The sequence below is a fragment of the Zea mays genome, chromosome 5 (genome assembly GCF_902167145.1).
Source record: "Zea mays cultivar B73 chromosome 5, Zm-B73-REFERENCE-NAM-5.0, whole genome shotgun sequence".
Taxonomy (NCBI): Eukaryota; Viridiplantae; Streptophyta; class Magnoliopsida; order Poales; family Poaceae; genus Zea; species Zea mays.
Window position 1 is genome coordinate 52,806,552 of NC_050100.1, and position 18,943 is coordinate 52,825,494.

Below are 18,943 nucleotides of genomic sequence, written 5' to 3' on the forward strand. Positions count from 1 at the left end.
GACGGCGGCGTCCACATCCAATCTATGCCACCCCACGCCACAGCTTTCTCCATGGGCACGACCGTACCATCCTGGCCGCGTCGTCCTGGTGCAATGGTCGCCGCCACCTCGCGGCTGGTGCAAGCTCAACTTCGACGGATCCGTCTACCACGATGGTTCGGCGCGAGCCAGCATCGGCGGCGCCATCCGCGACAGCGCCGGCCGTGTCGTGCTCGCGTTCGCCGAGCCGACGGAGCACTCTACGGTGGGCATAGTGGAGGCGCGCGCGATGATCCGCGGCCTCCGCCTGGCGCTTGGGCTTAACCTGCAGCGGCTGGTGGTCGAGGGCGACGACCTCGTGCTGGTACAGCTGCTCCGCGGCGAGGACACGCAGACGCGGATCCCCGTGGCGTTGCAGGAGGAGATCCATGGACTGCTTCGCCGTTTCCAAGAATGCGACGTGAGGCACGTGTACCGAGAGGGGAACCAGGTGGCGCATACCCTCTGCCGCCAGGCCTACCACTGCCCCGGCGTGTGGTCAGGGATCGTGTCGTCCGTCGTGTTTGACAAGGCGGAGGAAGACCGGCGCGGCGTGTTGCATGAGCGCGCGGTGGTCCGATAGATGAAAGGAAGTTGCAGAGTTTCACGTACGGCGGCGTTCTGCAGAATGGAGCATATGGGAGCACGGGGAGAGTGAACTCCTGTCCATGGTGTCACGATCGATCAGCGCCAAGAACCGTGAGCACGCAAGCTTGGTAGATGGAAGGCAACGCCAAGGCCGGCCATGCATGCAAGAAGAACATGCGGACAAACCGACAAAGCATCAGCAACGACGAGAGTTGAAGCGCAAAAAAATCTTCTAAAGGCTACTTTGGATACTTTCTCATCTCATATGCGGTTTCATGTTTATCGACCATCATGACTAGTTGACTACCATTCTGGTGGATTGCCATTAAAAGAGTAGTTCCATTTTTTATGTATATTTCGTATCATTCAAATTACCATTTTTAATATAGAAGGTTGTTCATGATTCCTGAAAATCCGTCCAGTTCTAACAAGCATGCTATATATAATGCGTTTGTGTTCAGAACTTCCAGACGGTACGGTAAGGAAATGAGGGATTATATGTCAATACCCGTTGCAAAACAACAACTTTCTAATTCAAGAAAATCTCAATTACACATTCTGTTGAGCAGAAAAAACAGCAACTTTCCAACAACCCACAATAATCAAATACGCATCGGACATTGTGATGCTGCCTTAGAGCCCGTTTGTAGCAGTAAACGCAAACCCACAATTCAGTTGCCTAATAACGAACTTCCCTAACATAGTCCATGAATGCTACTTCACTTTCGAGTAGAAGTCCTGAACACGACCAAAAAGGACGCCCATGTGTGAGAATAAACGACCGCATCTAATTGGAAAAAATAAAGTTTAAGGGAATGTCAAAATAAAAAGACAAGGCGGCTTAAAATGCTCACACCTTTGGAGTCTTCATCTTCTTCATTTGACCTCTCACATTCATCCCCATCACTGGAAATCTGAGCATCAACCATGTCACGTAAAAGAATAACATGGTCAGAATACACATGATATCCAGTGCTGGTAGAAATGCATCTGCACTTACCGGAATAATGCCTAGTTTTAGGTTGAAAAAGGTACAAGGCTCGTGAAACGAATAGCAGATTCATACCAATAGTAGTATAATAAACATAAGGAAAAAAGTATAATCGTATACATAAGAAATCTGGTCCACAATATATGATTACCTAGGTTACCTTCAGTAATACTCCCTCCGTTTCGTTTTAGTTGTCGCTGGATAGTGCAAAATTGAACTATCCAGCGACAACTAAAAAAACGGAGGAAGTACAACAAAATGAGTTATGTCACATGTACAATGAGGATATCGGATAAATAGCACCATAAACTAAGCATGTATATGTATATATATGAATCAGTCACAATGCAGAGAGAGAAATGCAATATTAACTCTTAAACAAAATGCACATAGAACAAGGATATATACCATCTGCTTTTGGGAATAATGGAATAGCCTGTGGAACCTCCTCATCAGATTCATCATTTGAAACATCAATCACCATGTTGTTTATGCCAAGTGATAAAAAAACATTAGGGATGTCCAATACTGGAAGAACAAGATTATTACCTTCGTTGGTACTTGTGACACTATCATATATATGATAAATGAGAAAGAAGTTGTTAGGGAAAAGAAAGTTGTGTTCAGGCTTCTCTAAAAATATTGAACAAAGTAAAATGAAAGGATACTTTCTCTTGCAATGCCAACATTTGTAGCCAAGGGCAGAGATGGTGCTGGTTTTCGAGGTGTGTAGTAACTCAAACCTTAGTAACTGGGACTGGGAACTTGGCCACGTTCCTCGTTCTGAACGTTCGTTCCGTTCCGGGAACGTGGGAACAATCTAGTTCTAGTAGTGTTAAATCTTAGTTTTAGTAGCGTACCACGTACCACATTCCCGTTCCTCGATCCCATCGATCCGGGACTCCTTCTCGAATACCAAACTAGTTTTACACTGAGGGTATTTGTCAACTGATAGTTTTCCAATCCAAAACTCTTTTCCATCAACCTTCACAAAAACTCTCACCTCCTCATTCCCCTTTCTATCATGTAATGCTATCTTAAAAGACCAACAACTGAAAATTCAAAAAACAGGAACTGCACAAAAATAAGATAAACCAATAGTGATCATTACAGGTAGAAACCAACCTGTGAAACATGGCACCAGAACTCTCCTGGGTCACACTTCACTGTCGCTCCAGGTCTGACTACAACTCCTTTTAGTATCCATAATAAGTAAGATAAACCATTGACATCACAAATCGCAGGAAAATAGGAGATTTCTTCTAAGGGAACAAGGCCATTGGCAGTGCTAACATTCAGTTGCATTTATACAGTGAGAGAATGCAAGATCATGAGAACAATGTAACCAAAGTTGTTGACTAGGACCATTAGAGAATTTGTAATGTCAAGGCCACACAAGTACCTTCTGATTCAGCATCTGTTTATCTGATTTGATAGGAAACCTCCTACAGTTCATGAAAAGCTGAAAACCTAAAATTGTCTCCCTCGACCTTGTCAGTCCTGGAGCATTCTAATTTACCATGCACCACTACTGCAATGACTGCATAAGATAAAATCACCCATCCCTAAATTCATGGAATTAAGAGACTGAATCACACCAATAAACGAAAATTTATAGTGGCAAACAGCAATACATACTGCTGAATAACAGTAGCAGACAAGTCGTAGCCTTACCTGAACCAACCAGCCTCACCCAGTAAATAACTGAAACCTTTCCCCAATCAACAAACCAAGAAAAACAAGGGAAACGAAAAATCGCAAATCGCACTAAGGTCATCTACGAACATTAGGGGATGAACAGGTTGATCGAATCTCTCAGTCTTTCTACATTGAGCCCAGCATCCCGATTAGTAGCAGAAACTAGCAAACGACGAGATAGAGACACAATACAAGCAGCGCGGTGCACCCTAATATCCACTAATGCGGGCACGATCGGAGAATAAAAGACAACACAAAAGGGAAGATCTTGGCGTGCGATACGAACCCCAGTGCTCAAATATTCCGTTAATCATGGCACGTCGAGGAAGAAAGGCACGCGACGGGCTTCCCGGCTGCCGATGGCTTCTCTCCGGATCTCCGCCGCTCTGCTTCTCGAGAGGAGAGGGTTTTGGGGTTTTGGGAGTGGCTGAGGTGAGTGACCGTTGTTTGAGCACGTATCAGCACGAAACAAGTACCTAGTGTTTTATTTAGTTTTTCAAAAATTACACGTTCAAAAAATCAAATTTATAGAGATGCTCAAAAGTCTAGTGTTATGGATTTTTTAGTTTTGTGAGTTTAGAAAGCTAATTATACCTAAACAAATAGAACCTTAGACAAGAAGCTTTAAAAGCTAGAACCCAAAAGCACAGTAGCAGTTTTTTCTTGATCAAAAGCTCAACGGCAGTTTTTTAAGCTTTAAATGCTAGAACCCAAACAAATAGAACCTTAGACAAGAAGGATCATATGCCTGGCCTGGGAATACGAATTGTTGTTTGGCTCAATGAACTTGCAGTGTTTCATGATAGGTGTGAGAATCGGGTTAGGTCCATTTTTGTCTCAACTATCCCAAAAATCACCTTTTCTCCCTCAGCTCTAAAAACAAAAATAATTTCTCCCTGTTGACGCTTTTTCGGAGCGCCAAATACTCAAAAAGAACCGGCGGCGGTGCTCTCTGGTCAGGCGTGGACGGTCCGCGACCTGGCGCAGGGGCTAAGGTTTCCTGCCTGACGGTCGGACGGTCCGCGCCCTGGGGCCGGACGGTCCCCGCGTGCGCAGAGGCGGCGGAAGATCACCGGCGGCGCCTGGACTCGCTCCCGGGAGGGACCCCGTCGGGGAGGAGAGATCCTAGGGGTTGTCTAGGCTCGGGCCGGCCGACCTAGACTCCTCTAATCGACGTAGAGTCGAAGAGAGGCGAAGAATTTGGGGATCGAGAGGCTAAACCTAAACTAGACTAGAACTACTCCTAGGATAAAATGCGAAATAGAAGTTGTATTGATTCGATTGATGATTACAAATCGGCCGTAGACCTCTCTTTTTATAGAGGAGGAGGGCTGGACCCTTTACACGACCGGATTCCGAGCTAATTCCGCGAATATAGCTAACAAACATAGCACAAAACTCGGAACCCTAATCTATTCTGCGCAGGCGCGGACCGTCCGGCCCACAGGCGCGGACTGTCCGGACCGCGGACCGTCCGGCTCCAGGGCCGGACCGTCCGCTGGCTCTTTTTGGTGCCAAACATATGCCCCCCTGCCTTTTGGTGGAGCTAGACAAACCAAAAGCATCTTAACTCGATGTAATCACATCGGTTTTCTTTAAGCATCTTGCCACATACTAGGATGGTACTGCTTGAGGAAACGCCCATTCAAAGCTTTGGGTAAATCCTTGCCTTGTAATGTTTGTAGCAAATAGGTGTTACCAGATATAACCTGTTTTACTTTATAAGGACCTTCCCAGCTTGGCGACCATTTTCCAAACTTCCGGTCTTTATTCCTTAGAGGCAGGATGGTCTTCCACACCAGGTCCCCTACTTGAAATGACTTTGCTTTGACCTTCTTGTTGTAGGCCCTGGCTAACATGATCTTGTCCTTTTCTATTGCTCCCAAAGCTATCACCCTCTTGTCGGTCACCTCATCAATATTATCCATCATTGAATTGTAATAATCAGTGATGGTTAGATCATTTTGTCTGGCGAACCTGACAGCATTCAAACTTATTTCCACAGGCAACACTGCTTCCTGCCCATAGACAAGCTCAAAAGGAGACACTTTAGTAGCACTATGTTTAGATATCCTGTGAGCCCATAAAGCTTCGGACAAAATCTTATGCCAATGCTTAGGATTATCCGATATCTTCTTTTTTATCAAGTTAATCAATGTCCTATTACTAGACTCAGCCTGTCCATTGGCCTGAGCATAATATGGAGATGAATTAAGCAATTTAATCTTATATAATTCAGCAAACTCACGTACCTCCTTTGACATAAAAGAAGTTTCTTGATCTGTAGTCAAGGTCTAGGGAATGCCGAATCTGTGAATAATATGCTCAGTTACAAACTCAATTACCTCCTTGTGCGTCATGTTCTTCAGAGCAACGACTTCAGTCCATTTGGTGAAATAGTCAGTGGCAACTAACACGAACCGATGCCCCTTTGATGATGAAGGATGAATTTCTCCAATAAAGTCTAATCCCCATCCTCTGAACGGCCAAGGTTTGATGATAGGATGTAATTCGGCTGCAGGGACCAACTGTAGGTCGCCGAATTTTTGACACACTTGGCAACCTTTGTAGTACTTGAAACAATCAGCTATCATATTAGGCCAATAAAAACCAGACCTTCGCAATAACCACTTCATCTTTAGAGCTGATTGATGGTACCACAAATTCCTTCATGTACTTCGGCCATGGCTAATATAGCATCATCTGGGCCCAAGCACTTAAGCAGGACATCGTTGACTGTTCGGCGGTAGAGTTCATCACTCATTAAAACATACTTGAAAGCTGTACGCCAAATGTTCTTATCTGTCCTAACATTGGGATTTCGTAAATAATTAAGTATAGGTGTCCTCCAATCACTTGCATCGGCTTCATTATCAGCCGAATCAATTAAGAGAACATTTCTGGTAACCCCGGACGGTCCGGTGTCTCGACGCGGACGGTCCGCGACCTGGGGAATTGGCCCTGCACCGGTTATCAGATTTTCAGCATTGTGAAATCTCCCTCTCTTTATCCGATAACCTGATGCGTCTTGTGCCAAATTGTTAGCTCTATGATTCTCGACTCTAGAGATATGCCGAATACTGAATTCGTCAAAAGAGTCGATTATGCTTGTCACACCCGGCTTTAAGGAACAAAGCCAGGTGCATCTCATACATGCGCCAAGAAGACAACATATACAATAACAGAGTGTATAGGGATAAATGTCACAAAACATCAGAGTATTTATTACATAGCGGAAGACTTATTACAAAATAAAGATAAATATAAAACGAACTAAGGATCGTCGGCGCCAATGTCAACTGAGAAACGCCACCTAGATCAGATCATACTCCTCGCCTTGTGGCTCCTCCTGAACCACCTGCTCTTCTCCTGTGGGGGGGTGTGAGACAGCAAGAGTGAGCTCACATACGTTCATCGCTCAACAAGTTGTGGGGAATAATGTGGCATGAACTCACCAAAGGTGGGAGTTCATGAAGTGTAAGGCTGATCAATGAAATAGAGGCTGAGGCTGAGCATTGCTTTTATAAGTTGGTCAAAATTTTATTAGCAATTACTAAGTGTAAGTAAATACCAAACCTTAATAATAATAAATAAAATAATAGTAAAATAATCCCAAATGCGATGCAAATGTCAAATTGAATTTAAGTTCCATAATTAATCATGTGAGGGTCCGAGCCGCTCATGACCGTGAGCACGGCTAGTATACTAGTTTTACACTCTGCAGAGGTTGCGCATCTTTACCCACAAGTCATGTTACCCATCTGCCAAGAGACGGCCAATCCCATACACCTCTACCGAGGAGGCGAGGCAGGGTAACACTACGAGGCCTTTACAAAGTTCCACTAGATTCAGAAATCCCGCTACAGTTTATAGGAAGCTCCAGTGCAGGGTTCTTGTCTGACCGCCATCGCAGCAAAATCAACCCAAGGACCTCCCTACACTGACCACTCCCCTACTGCCCTTGCCCCTTTCGGGTAAGGAAGACCTCCACTAGCTTTCCTAGTTAATCAGCCAAGGGCGTCCCATTATACCCTTGTGGTAGCACTGTTTTCCCGGGTGGTCGCTCCATGTTCCCATTAACATAATGATCTTAACATGAACAGTAATAATAAAAGAGAATAAAAGAGTAATTATGAATAAAGTATCTTCATACCCAAATCCACATAAAGCAATAGCAGGTACTACCCAAAGAAATATTTCAGTGGTGAACAAGGTATAAAGATAGCCAAAACTAGGGTAACCTATTGGGTCCCATCAAAATTATCCTATGCAGATCATTATAATTAATAAGAACATGGCTGGGAAAAAGTAAGTGATCAAGGGCACAACTTGCCTGGCACTTGAGATTCCAGGTACCAACTTGCCTTTCAGATGACACGTGTCCTCGCGCTAGTCGTAGCAATACAAACAAACATGGTATAGATAAAATTAACATTACACCAAACATAAGAACACACTGAATAATAATGATCTACGCGTTTCTATGAGACTAACGCAACTTAAACGGATCAAATCGGAGTTAAAACGAAGGTGTTATGAATTTCTAAGGACTTTATGTGTTTTCTACAAGATTAAATAGGATATAGATTTTATCGTGACATTCATGTCAAAACAGTGGTACAAAATGATAAACAATAATAGTACAAAATTATAAAAATTGGAATGACTAAATTTGGACTGAGTATGCATTTTCTATGAATTAAACACACTCTAGTATTTATTTTTGCATTAAAAAGTATTTTCCAAATGAATTTATTTGATTTTCTAACTATCTGGACCGAGCACTAAATCTATAAAAACACGAGGGCGAAAACGTAAGTGTTCCCTAGACTCAGCCCAACCCTAGGGTGGACGGCGGGTTCAAATTCTGGCAAGTGGAGGGGCTCTTTAGAAAAGTTGCAGCGCCAAAGGGGTATGATCTAATGTGGGCCGTCCGATTTCAAGTGGGTGGCTCAGATTAGATCATTCCCCACTCGAACCGGTACTGCATCTAGACCGTCGGATCAGCATCCAACGCTCCACATTTTAAATACTAGAGGTCTACCCTGATCCATCCGATCGACATCTAACGGTCGCGGGCGAAGGGCTACCCAGATCTAATCCTATCCATTCATTGAAGATCTGACGGTCGCCAGCCCTTTCTTCCCCACGGCAGTCTGCAAGCGGCGGCGAATGCCCAGCGCGCGGCGACACCTCACCGGAGATGCGCAGCAACAAGCCCGATTTCAACAACCCGCGATGATGATCAGGGCAAAACGGAATTTAAGTGTGTTACCCACGATGGAGTGCCGTAAGACGCCGGACTGGAGGAGCAGGAACAGAAGGAAGATTTCCGAGTGGGGCATGGAGCCACCGCTCCCGTCGTCCCCAGGGCCAGGAGAATCCATCCCTCGCCCGCCATCACCTCTGCCTCCTCCATCGCTACCGCCAGAATCGCATTATCCGTGGAAGCCACCAGGAGGACTGTGGGATGGCCCGAGGAGAGGCGGGGCAAGCTTGGCGTCTACGAAGTGGAATCTGAGGGCAGTCAGGGATGGCGAAAATGGTAGGGGATTTGGTCGAGAGCACCGATCGGCCAGGTGATGGAAGCGGAAAGGTGACTCGGTTTTATACAAGCTACAAGGTCCCGAGCCCAGTAGAGCCGGTCCACGGCCGTTTAGTACGGGTAAGCGAGAGACCCGGGGGATCCCAACGTCCTCATCTAGAAGAAGCACCTGATGAAATGGCCCCACTAGTCAGTGTCACGGATGCGCAGGAGCAAGGAAATGTGAGGCTGGGTTGTGGACCCCACCAGACAGCCACAGATAAAAGAAACCGTGGGTATGAGGGCTGCTCTGAGGGAAACTGGGCCGGCAACATGAATTTCGGCCCAAAACAGCTTCTCTTTTCTTTTATTTTGGTTATTTCTTTTCCTTTTTGATTTTCAAATTCCTAATTTAAATACCCATTCAAATTCAAACTTCATGGCCAATTTGTTCTCTCATTAAAGACTCATTTTAGACAAGGTATGGATAAATTTGTCTAAATTTAGTATTTATTCCATATAATTATTGCTCTCTTTCTCCAATTCTAGAGTTTCTTTTAGATCTCAAATTCCCATTTGGGTATTCATATTTTCCTTTTCACATTATTCTATGTTGTCAGAGAATGCACACAAAATAAAATCCCAGCATGATGCAATTTAGTTTATTTTAGAATCATTGGCTTTAATTAATTACTCTCAATTATTTGGGTGCTCTTTTTATGATGCAAATAAGGCACATAAAATGAGGAATTCACTCTGTATTCTGTATACACAAACTTGAGTATTACAAATCCTACCCCCCTTAAAAATAATCTCGTCCTCGAGATTTAAGAAGATCTAGGGAAAAGGTGGGGAAAATCTATACGAAGCTCTTCTTCTCTTTCCCAAGTTGCTTCATCTTCACCGTGGTGACTCCATTGGACTTTGCACATCTTTATCACCTTATTTCTTGTAACTCGAGTCAAAGTATCCAAAATCTTGATCGGGTACTCCGTGTAAGTCAAATCACCTTGAACACTGAGCTCATCCATGGGTAACTGTTCCTCGGGGACACGGAGACACTTCTTTAGTTGAGATACGTGGAACACATTATGCACATCTGATAGACTATCCGGTAACTCAAGTTGGTATGCCATCTCCCCAACTCGCCTAAAGATCAAGAATGGTCCAATGTAGCGTGGGGACAATTTGCCCTTGACTTTGAATCTCCTCATGCCACGAAGTGGTGACACCTTGAGATACACATAATTTCCTTCTTCAAATTCCAGTGGTCTTCTCCGGGTGTCAGCATAACTCTTCTGCCTGGATTGTGCAGTTCTCATTTTCTCCCTTATCATTCGAACTTGTTCTTCTGCCTCTTGTATAAGTTCAGGCCCAAAGAACTGTCTTTCTCCAGTCTGATCCCAATACAAAGGAGTCCTGCACTTCCTCCCATACAAAGCTTCAAAAGGTGACATCTTCAGACTGGTCTGATAACTATTATTATATGAAAATTCAGCATAAGGTAGACTTTTATCCCAACTTCCTCCATGCTGAAGGGCACAAGCTCTCAACATATCTTCTAATACTTGATTAGTTCTTTCGGTCTGTCCATCGGTCTGAGGGTGATAAGCTGTACTGAAATTCAACTTTGTACTCATATTCTCATGAAAGCTTCTCCAAAATCTTGAGGTAAACTGTGAACCTCGATCAGACACGATCTTCTTTGGTACTCCATGCAAACACACAATCCGAGCCATATATAACTCTGCTAGCTGAGAACCTTTATATGTAGTCTTCACAGGAATAAAGTGAGCCACTTTAGTCAATCTATCCACAATCACCCATATAGCATCATATCCTTTCTGGGTGCGAGGCAATCCAGTAATAAAATCCATACCAATCTCTTCCCATTTCCACTCGGGTATCTTCAGTGGATGCAGTAGTCCAGCTGGCCTCTGGTGTTCAGCCTTAACTCTTTGACATACATCGCACATAGCCACATGTGCAGCCACATCTCTTTTCAATCCATACCACTAATACTTCCGCTTCAAATCCTGATACATCTTAGTACTACCAGGATGAATAGAATAATCCGAATCATGGGCCTCCTTTAAAATAGTCTCTCGAAGGCTTTTAACATCAGGAACACACATTCTGTCCTTGAACCATATAGTACCCTGCTCATCTTCCGTGAATTCCGGAACTCGACCTTCAGTAATCAGATCCTTAATCTCTTTTATTTTAGCATCACCAATTTGTCCTTTGCGGATTTCTTGCTCCAAAGTAGGTTCCACATCAATAGTTACTCCTTCAGTGTGAACAACTATCCCCAGGTTAAGTCTCCTGAAATCTTTTGCTAATTCATCAGGTAGCTGGACAACAAAAGCGAAGTGGACATGCTCCTTCTGACTCAAGGCATCTGCAACCAAATTCGCCTTGCCTGGGTGGTAATAAATCTCCAAATCATAATCCTTAATGAGCTCCAACCAACGGCGTTGCCTAAGGTTGAGATCCTTCTGAGTGAATATATACTTCAAACTCTTATGATCCGTATATACTTGGCACTTAGTTCCCATAATGTAGTGTCTCCAAATCTTAAGTGCATGCACAACAGTAGCCAGTTCCAAGTCATGAGTAGGGTAGTTCAACTCGTGTTTCCACAACTGACGAGACGCGTAGGTGATCACATGTCCTTCTTGCATGAGCACACATCCTAATCCTTAGCCACATGCATCACAATAAATGTCAAATCCCTTCGGTAGATCTGGCATAATCAACACTGGTGGTGACATCAATCTGTTCTTTAATTGGTCAAAGCTATCTTGGCACTTCTCGTCCCACTTGAACTCTCTTCCCTTCTCCAGAAGTGAGGTCATAGGCTTAGAAATCTTAGAAAAATCCTTCAATAAATCTTCGATAATATCCTGCAAGTCCCAAGAGACTTCGAACCTCCGTAACTGTAGTGGGTATGCTCCACGCCATTATCTCCTTGACTTTGGCAAAATCCACTGATATTCCTCCATTAGAGATGATATGTCCAAGAAATGGCACCGTCAATCCAAAACTCACATTTGCTAAACTTGGCGTAGAGTTGATTATCTCGTAGCTTCTGTAGCACCAATCTCAGATGTTCCTCATGATCAATAACACTCTTGGAATAAATAAAAATATCGTAGATGTAAACCATGACGAATCTGTCCAGATTATGAACACCTTATTCTTCAGATCCACAAAATAGGTTGGTTCATTAGTTGGTCCAAATGACATAACGGTGAACACATATAAACCATATCGGGTCGATAAAATCGTCCTGGGAATATCCGATGGCCTAATCTTCGTTTGGTGATAACCCGATCAGAGATCGATCTTCAAGAATACCCTAGCATCTCTCATCCGATCAAATAAATCCTCAATGCGGGGTAACAGATACTTGTTCTTCATAGTGACACCATTAAGGGACCTTTAATCCATGCACATCCCTTGCAATCGATCATTCTTCTGTACAAACAAAACCGGTGCTCTCCAACGTGAAGACTCGGACGAATGTACCCAGCCTCTTGTAACTCCGTTAACTGCTTCTTCAGTCCCTTTAACTCTTCTTCAGACATCATGTATGGCCGTTTGAAAGTAGGGGCAGTCCTAGATAAGGGATTAATGACCAACTCAACTTCCGTATCTGGTGGCATCCCTGGTAACTCCTCTAGAAAGACATCCGGAAAATCCTTAACCACACGGATGTTGTCACCAACAAACTTCCCATCGACTAAGAATGCCGCTAGTTTGGTGGCGGTAGTTACTGCAATTCCAACTTCAAATCTTTCTCCTTTGGAACTGGTGAGTTCTATGGTTCCTTTAGCACAGTGTATATACTGCCTTTACCTTTCTTAACCACGACATACCAAGGATCACATCTATAGTGTTCTCTTCTAACATTATAGGGGTAGCTCATCTGGGTTAGAAACATAGGGTACGAAAGAAAGGATTGTAGACAAGGCAGTGATTATGAAGCATGTTACTTTGGGGGATTTATTAGCTAAGTGTGTCACCTACTAAAGCTAATTCATTACCTTATGGTGGTACATGCTAAGATGCCCGTCTATACTATTTCAATCAATCAAAGAAGCAAATCAGGCATTGATCATCAGCACAATCAACCAACATTTTTTAATAGAGAAAATAGTTTTAATTTTGTCTTAGGCTTCCCTAACTCTTAAGAATGTCATAGGGGTAGGGATTCCAAGGTGTGAAATCCGTCTTGTCTTGGAGTAGAAAAGGTAAGAATGATCAGAGTGGAACAGTAGAAGATGAGACTGGATCAAGATAAGTATAGAAAGAATCAGAGTAAGGTAAGTGTAGAATGAATCAGAATAAGATAAGTAGGTAAGGGTTGTCCATTTCTATTTAGGTTTCGTCCTACAGTCAACATTTCCTCTGATACCACTTCTGTCACACCCGGCTTTAAGGAACAAAGCCAGGTGCATCTCATACATGCGCCAAGAAGACAACATATACAATAACAGAGTGTATAGGGATAAATGTCACAAAACATCAGAGTATTTATTACATAGCGGAAGACTTATTACAAAATAAAGATAAATATAAAACGAACTAAGGATCGTCGGCGCCAATGTCAACTGAGAAACGCCACCTAGATCAGATCATACTCCTCGCCTTGTGGCTCCTCCTGAACCACCTGCTCTTCTCCTGTGGGGGGGTGTGAGACAGCAAGAGTGAGCTCACATACGTTCATCGCTCAACAAGTTGTGGGGAATAATGTGGCATGAACTCACCAAAGGTGGGAGTTCATGAAGTGTAAGGCTGATCAATGAAATAGAGGCTGAGGCTGAGCATTGCTTTTATAAGTTGGTCAAAATTTTATTAGCAATTACTAAGTGTAAGTAAATACCAAACCTTAATAATAATAAATAAAATAATAGTAAAATAATCCCAAATGCGATGCAAATGTCAAATTGAATTTAAGTTCCATAATTAATCATGTGAGGGTCCGAGCCGCTCATGACCGTGAGCACGGCTAGTATACTAGTTTTACACTCTGCAGAGGTTGCGCTTCTTTACCCACAAGTCATGTTACCCATCTGCCAAGAGACGGCCAATCCCATACACCTCTACCGAGGAGGCGAGGCAGGGTAACACTACGAGGCCTTTACAAAGTTCCACTAGCTTCAGAAATCCCGCTACAGTTTATAGGAAGCTCCAGTGCAGGGTTCTTGTCTGACCGCCATCGCAGCAAAATCAACCCAAGGACCTCCCTACACTGACCACTCCCCTACTGCCCTTGCCCCTTTCGGGTAAGGAAGACCTCCACTAGCTTTCCTAGTTAATCAGCCAAGGGCGTCCCATTATACCCTTGTGGTAGCACTGTTTTCCCGGGTGGTCGCTCCATGTTCCCATTAACATAATGATCTTAACATGAACAGTAATAATAAAAGAGAATAAAAGAGTAATTATGAATAAAGTATCTTCATACCCAAATCCACATAAAGCAATAGCAGGTACTACCCAAAGAAATATTTCAGTGGTGAACAAGGTATAAAGATAGCCAAAACTAGGGTAACCTATTGGGTCCCATCAAAATTATCCTATGCAGATCATTATAATTAATAAGAACATGGCTGGGAAAAAGTAAGTGATCAAGGGCACAACTTGCCTGGCACTTGAGATTCCAGGTACCAACTTGCCTTTCAGATGACACGTGTCCTCGCGCTAGTCGTAGCAATACAAACAAACATGGTATAGATAAAATTAACATTACACCAAACATAAGAACACACTGAATAATAATGATCTACGCGTTTCTATGAGACTAACGCAACTTAAACGGATCAAATCGGAGTTAAAACGAAGGTGTTATGAATTTCTAAGGACTTTATGTGTTTTCTACAAGATTAAATAGGATATAGATTTTATCGTGACATTCATGTCAAAACAGTGGTACAAAATGATAAACAATAATAGTACAAAATTATAAAAATTGGAATGACTAAATTTGGACTGAGTATGCATTTTCTATGAATTAAACACACTCTAGTATTTATTTTTGCATTAAAAAGTATTTTCCAAATGAATTTATTTGATTTTCTAACTATCTGGACCGAGCACTAAATCTATAAAAACACGAGGGCGAAAACGTAAGTGTTCCCTAGACTCAGCCCAACCCTAGGGTGGACGGCGGGTTCAAATTCTGGCAAGTGGAGGGGCTCTTTAGAAAAGTTGCAGCGCCAAAGGGGTATGATCTAATGTGGGCCGTCCGATTTCAAGTGGGTGGCTCAGATTAGATCATTCCCCACTCGAACCGGTACTGCATCTAGACCGTCGGATCAGCATCCAACGCTCCACATTTTAAATACTAGAGGTCTACCCTGATCCATCCGATCGACATCTAACGGTCGCGGGCGAAGGGCTACCCAGATCTAATCCTATCCATTCATTGAAGATCTGACGGTCGCCAGCCCTTTCTTCCCCACGGCAGTCTGCAAGCGGCGGCGAATGCCCAGCGCGCGGCGACACCTCACCGGAGATGCGCAGCAACAAGCCCGATTTCAACAACCCGCGATGATGATCAGGGCAAAACGGAATTTAAGTGTGTTACCCACGATGGAGTGCCGTAAGACGCCGGACTGGAGGAGCAGGAACAGAAGGAAGATTTCCGAGTGGGGCATGGAGCCACCGCTCCCGTCGTCCCCAGGGCCAGGAGAATCCATCCCTCGCCCGCCATCACCTCTGCCTCCTCCATCGCTACCGCCAGAATCGCATTATCCGTGGAAGCCACCAGGAGGACTGTGGGATGGCCCGAGGAGAGGCGGGGCAAGCTTGGCGTCTACGAAGTGGAATCTGAGGGCAGTCAGGGATGGCGAAAATGGTAGGGGATTTGGTCGAGAGCACCGATCGGCCAGGTGATGGAAGCGGAAAGGTGACTCGGTTTTATACAAGCTACAAGGTCCCGAGCCCAGTAGAGCCGGTCCACGGCCGTTTAGTACGGGTAAGCGAGAGACCCGGGGGATCCCAACGTCCTCATCTAGAAGAAGCACCTGATGAAATGGCCCCACTAGTCAGTGTCACGGATGCGCAGGAGCAAGGAAATGTGAGGCTGGGTTGTGGACCCCACCAGACAGCCACAGATAAAAGAAACCGTGGGTATGAGGGCTGCTCTGAGGGAAACTGGGCCGGCAACATGAATTTCGGCCCAAAACAGCTTCTCTTTTCTTTTATTTTGGTTATTTCTTTTCCTTTTTGATTTTCAAATTCCTAATTTAAATACCCATTCAAATTCAAACTTCATGGCCAATTTGTTCTCTCATTAAAGACTCATTTTAGACAAGGTATGGATAAATTTGTCTAAATTTAGTATTTATTCCATATAATTATTGCTCTCTTTCTCCAATTCTAGAGTTTCTTTTAGATCTCAAATTCCCATTTGGGTATTCATATTTTCCTTTTCACATTATTCTATGTTGTCAGAGAATGCACACAAAACAAAATCCCAGCATGATGCAATTTAGTTTATTTTAGAATCATTGGCTTTAATTAATTACTCTCAATTATTTGGGTGCTCTTTTTATGATGCAAATAAGGCACATAAAATGAGGAATTCACTCTGTATTCTGTATACACAAACTTGAGTATTACAATGCTCCAACATTTTTCAAGGTAACTATTTAGAGTACCATCAAAACATTGATATTCTTCTTACACCTGTTGGACGACTAGCTGAGAATCACCAAATGCTTTTACATGTTTTACTCCCATACAATTTAAAAGTTCTAAACCGAACAAAAGTGCTTCATATTCGGCTTGATTGTTAGTGCAATAAGTTTTCAATCGGCTAGAGAAGTCAAAGGAGACATTACTTGGTGAAACAAGCACAATGCCAATTCCTTGCCCTTCATTGCAAACCGATCCATCAAATTATAAAGTCCAAGGAGTAATAGTGAGGTATGACATGTCTAGTTTATGAATATCATTAATCGATGCTCTACAATGAAATCCGCTATGACTTGGCGCCCTTTCATAGATTTCAATGGTTCATAGGCCAAGTCATATTCTATGAGTGCATAAGCCCACTTACCAATTCTACCACTCATGATTGGGTTATGCAACATGTATTTGATCACATCGGCTTGACCAGAAACAGTGCAATGACTAGACAGTAAATAACATCTATATTTGGTGCATGCATAAAACAAGCATAAGCATAACTTCTCAATAAAAGTGTACCTTGTTTCAGCGTCCACCAACCTTCGGCTTAGATATGTCACCACATGTTCCTTCCCCTCAGTTTCTTGTGTCAGAACAGCCCCAATGACCTTATCTTCAGCTGTAATGTATAATCGGAATGGTACTCCTGCTCGTGGTGCTTTTAATACGGGAGCCAAAGATAAGTATTTTTTGATAAGATCAAATGCTTCTTGCTGTTCTGCCCCCCAAGCGAATTCGGCATCATTCTTAAGCCGAAGAATAGGAGTGAACGCATCAATCTTCCCGGCTAGGTTAGAAATAAACCTTCATAAATAATTCACCTTGCCGAGAAACTTCTATACCTCGACCTTACAGGTCGGAGGTCCCACATTCCGAATAGACTTGATTCGGTCAGGGTCTATCTCTATACCATGTTCATGGATGACAAATCCTAAAAACTTACCAGCCGACACTCCAAAAGCACATTTACGTGGGTTCATTTTCAAACCGTACCGACGCATTTTATCAAAGGCTTTGCGCAAATCAGCTATATGAGAACTAAACTCAGCCGATTTGACTACAATATCATCAATGTAAACTTCCACAGTGTTTCCTAACAATTCATGGAAGATCAAATTCATAGCCCTTTGATAAGTAGCCCCAGCATTTTTCAGACCAAATATCATGACAACCCACTCAAATAAACCAATGAAGCCTGGACATATAAAGGTCGTTTTAGACGCATCTTCTTCGACCATGAAAATCTGATTATATCCGACATTACCATCAAGGAAGCTAATAATTCTATTTCCTGATGCATTATTGATTAATGTGTCGGCTATGGGCATGGGATATTGTCGGGGACCATAATTAGGGGTACCCTCAAGACTCCTAATTCTCAGCTGGTAACCCCCATCAGCATAAAGCTGCAAAGGCCTGATGGGTGCGATTAAGTCAGGGATCAGTTCATTCGAGCGACTCGATCACGCCTCGCCCGAGCCTAGCCTCGGACAAGGGCAGCCGACCCCGGAGGATTTCCGTCTCGCCCGAGGCCCCCCTTCAACGGCGGACACATCTCCGGCTCGCCCGAGGCCCTGCCTTCGTTAAGAAGCAACCCTGACTAAATCGCCGCACCGACCGACCAGATTGCAGGAGCATTTAACGCAAAGGTGGCCTGACACCTTTATCCTGACACACGCCCCCCGGCAGAGCCGAAGTGACCGCCGTCACTTCGCCGATCCACTGACCGGCCTGGCAGAAGGACAGCGCCGCCTGCGCCACTTCGATTGCAGTGCCACTCGACAGAGTGAGACTGACGGGCAGTCAGGCCCTGCCAAAGGCACCATAGGAAGCTCCGCCCGACCCCAGGGCTCGGACTCGGGCTAAGTCCCGGAAGACGGCGAACTCCGCTCCGCCCGACCCAGGGCTCGGACTCGGGCTAAGTCCCGGAAGACGGCGAACTCCGCTCCGCCCGACCCCGGGCTCGGACTCGGGCTAAGTCCCGGAAGACGATGAACTCCGCTCCGCCCGACCCCGGGCTCGAACTCGGGCTAAGTCCCGGAAGACGACGAACTCCGCTCCGCCCGACCCAGGGCTCGGACTCGGGCTAAGTCCCGGAAGACGGCGAACTCCGCTCCGCCCGACCCCAGGGCTCGGACTCGGGCTCAGCCCCAGAAGACGACGAACTCCGCTCCGCCCGACCCCAGGGCTCGGACTCGGGCTCAGCCCTAGAAGACGACGGACTCCGCTCCGCCCGACCCCAGGGCTCGGACTCCGCCCTGGCCTCTGCCGAACGACCTCCGCCTCACCCGACCCAGGGGCTTGGACTCGGCCTCGGCCACGGAAGACAGACTCAACCTCGGCTTCGGAGGAGCCTCCACGTCGCCCAACCTATGGCGCAAGCCAACCACGTCAACAGGAAGCGCCATCATCACCCTACCCCGAGC

General features: G+C 44.6%; 1 non-coding gene across 4 annotated transcripts; it reads right to left on the reverse strand.

Moving 5' to 3' along the window:
* Positions 1-1,105: 1,105 nt before the first annotated feature.
* On the reverse strand, positions 1,106-4,581 carry LOC103626349 (uncharacterized). 4 transcript variants are annotated; one of them, XR_004849421.1, is made up of 4 exons: positions 3,582-3,770; positions 2,006-2,790; positions 1,463-1,520; positions 1,106-1,344 (listed from the first exon to the last, which is right to left on the reverse strand). It is a non-coding gene; the product is annotated as an uncharacterized protein (transcript). The 4 variants fall into 4 exon arrangements; XR_004849419.1 differs by having other exon boundaries at positions 2,006-3,137; XR_004849420.1 differs by having other exon boundaries at positions 3,000-3,770.
* Positions 4,582-18,943: the final 14,362 nt, after the last annotated feature.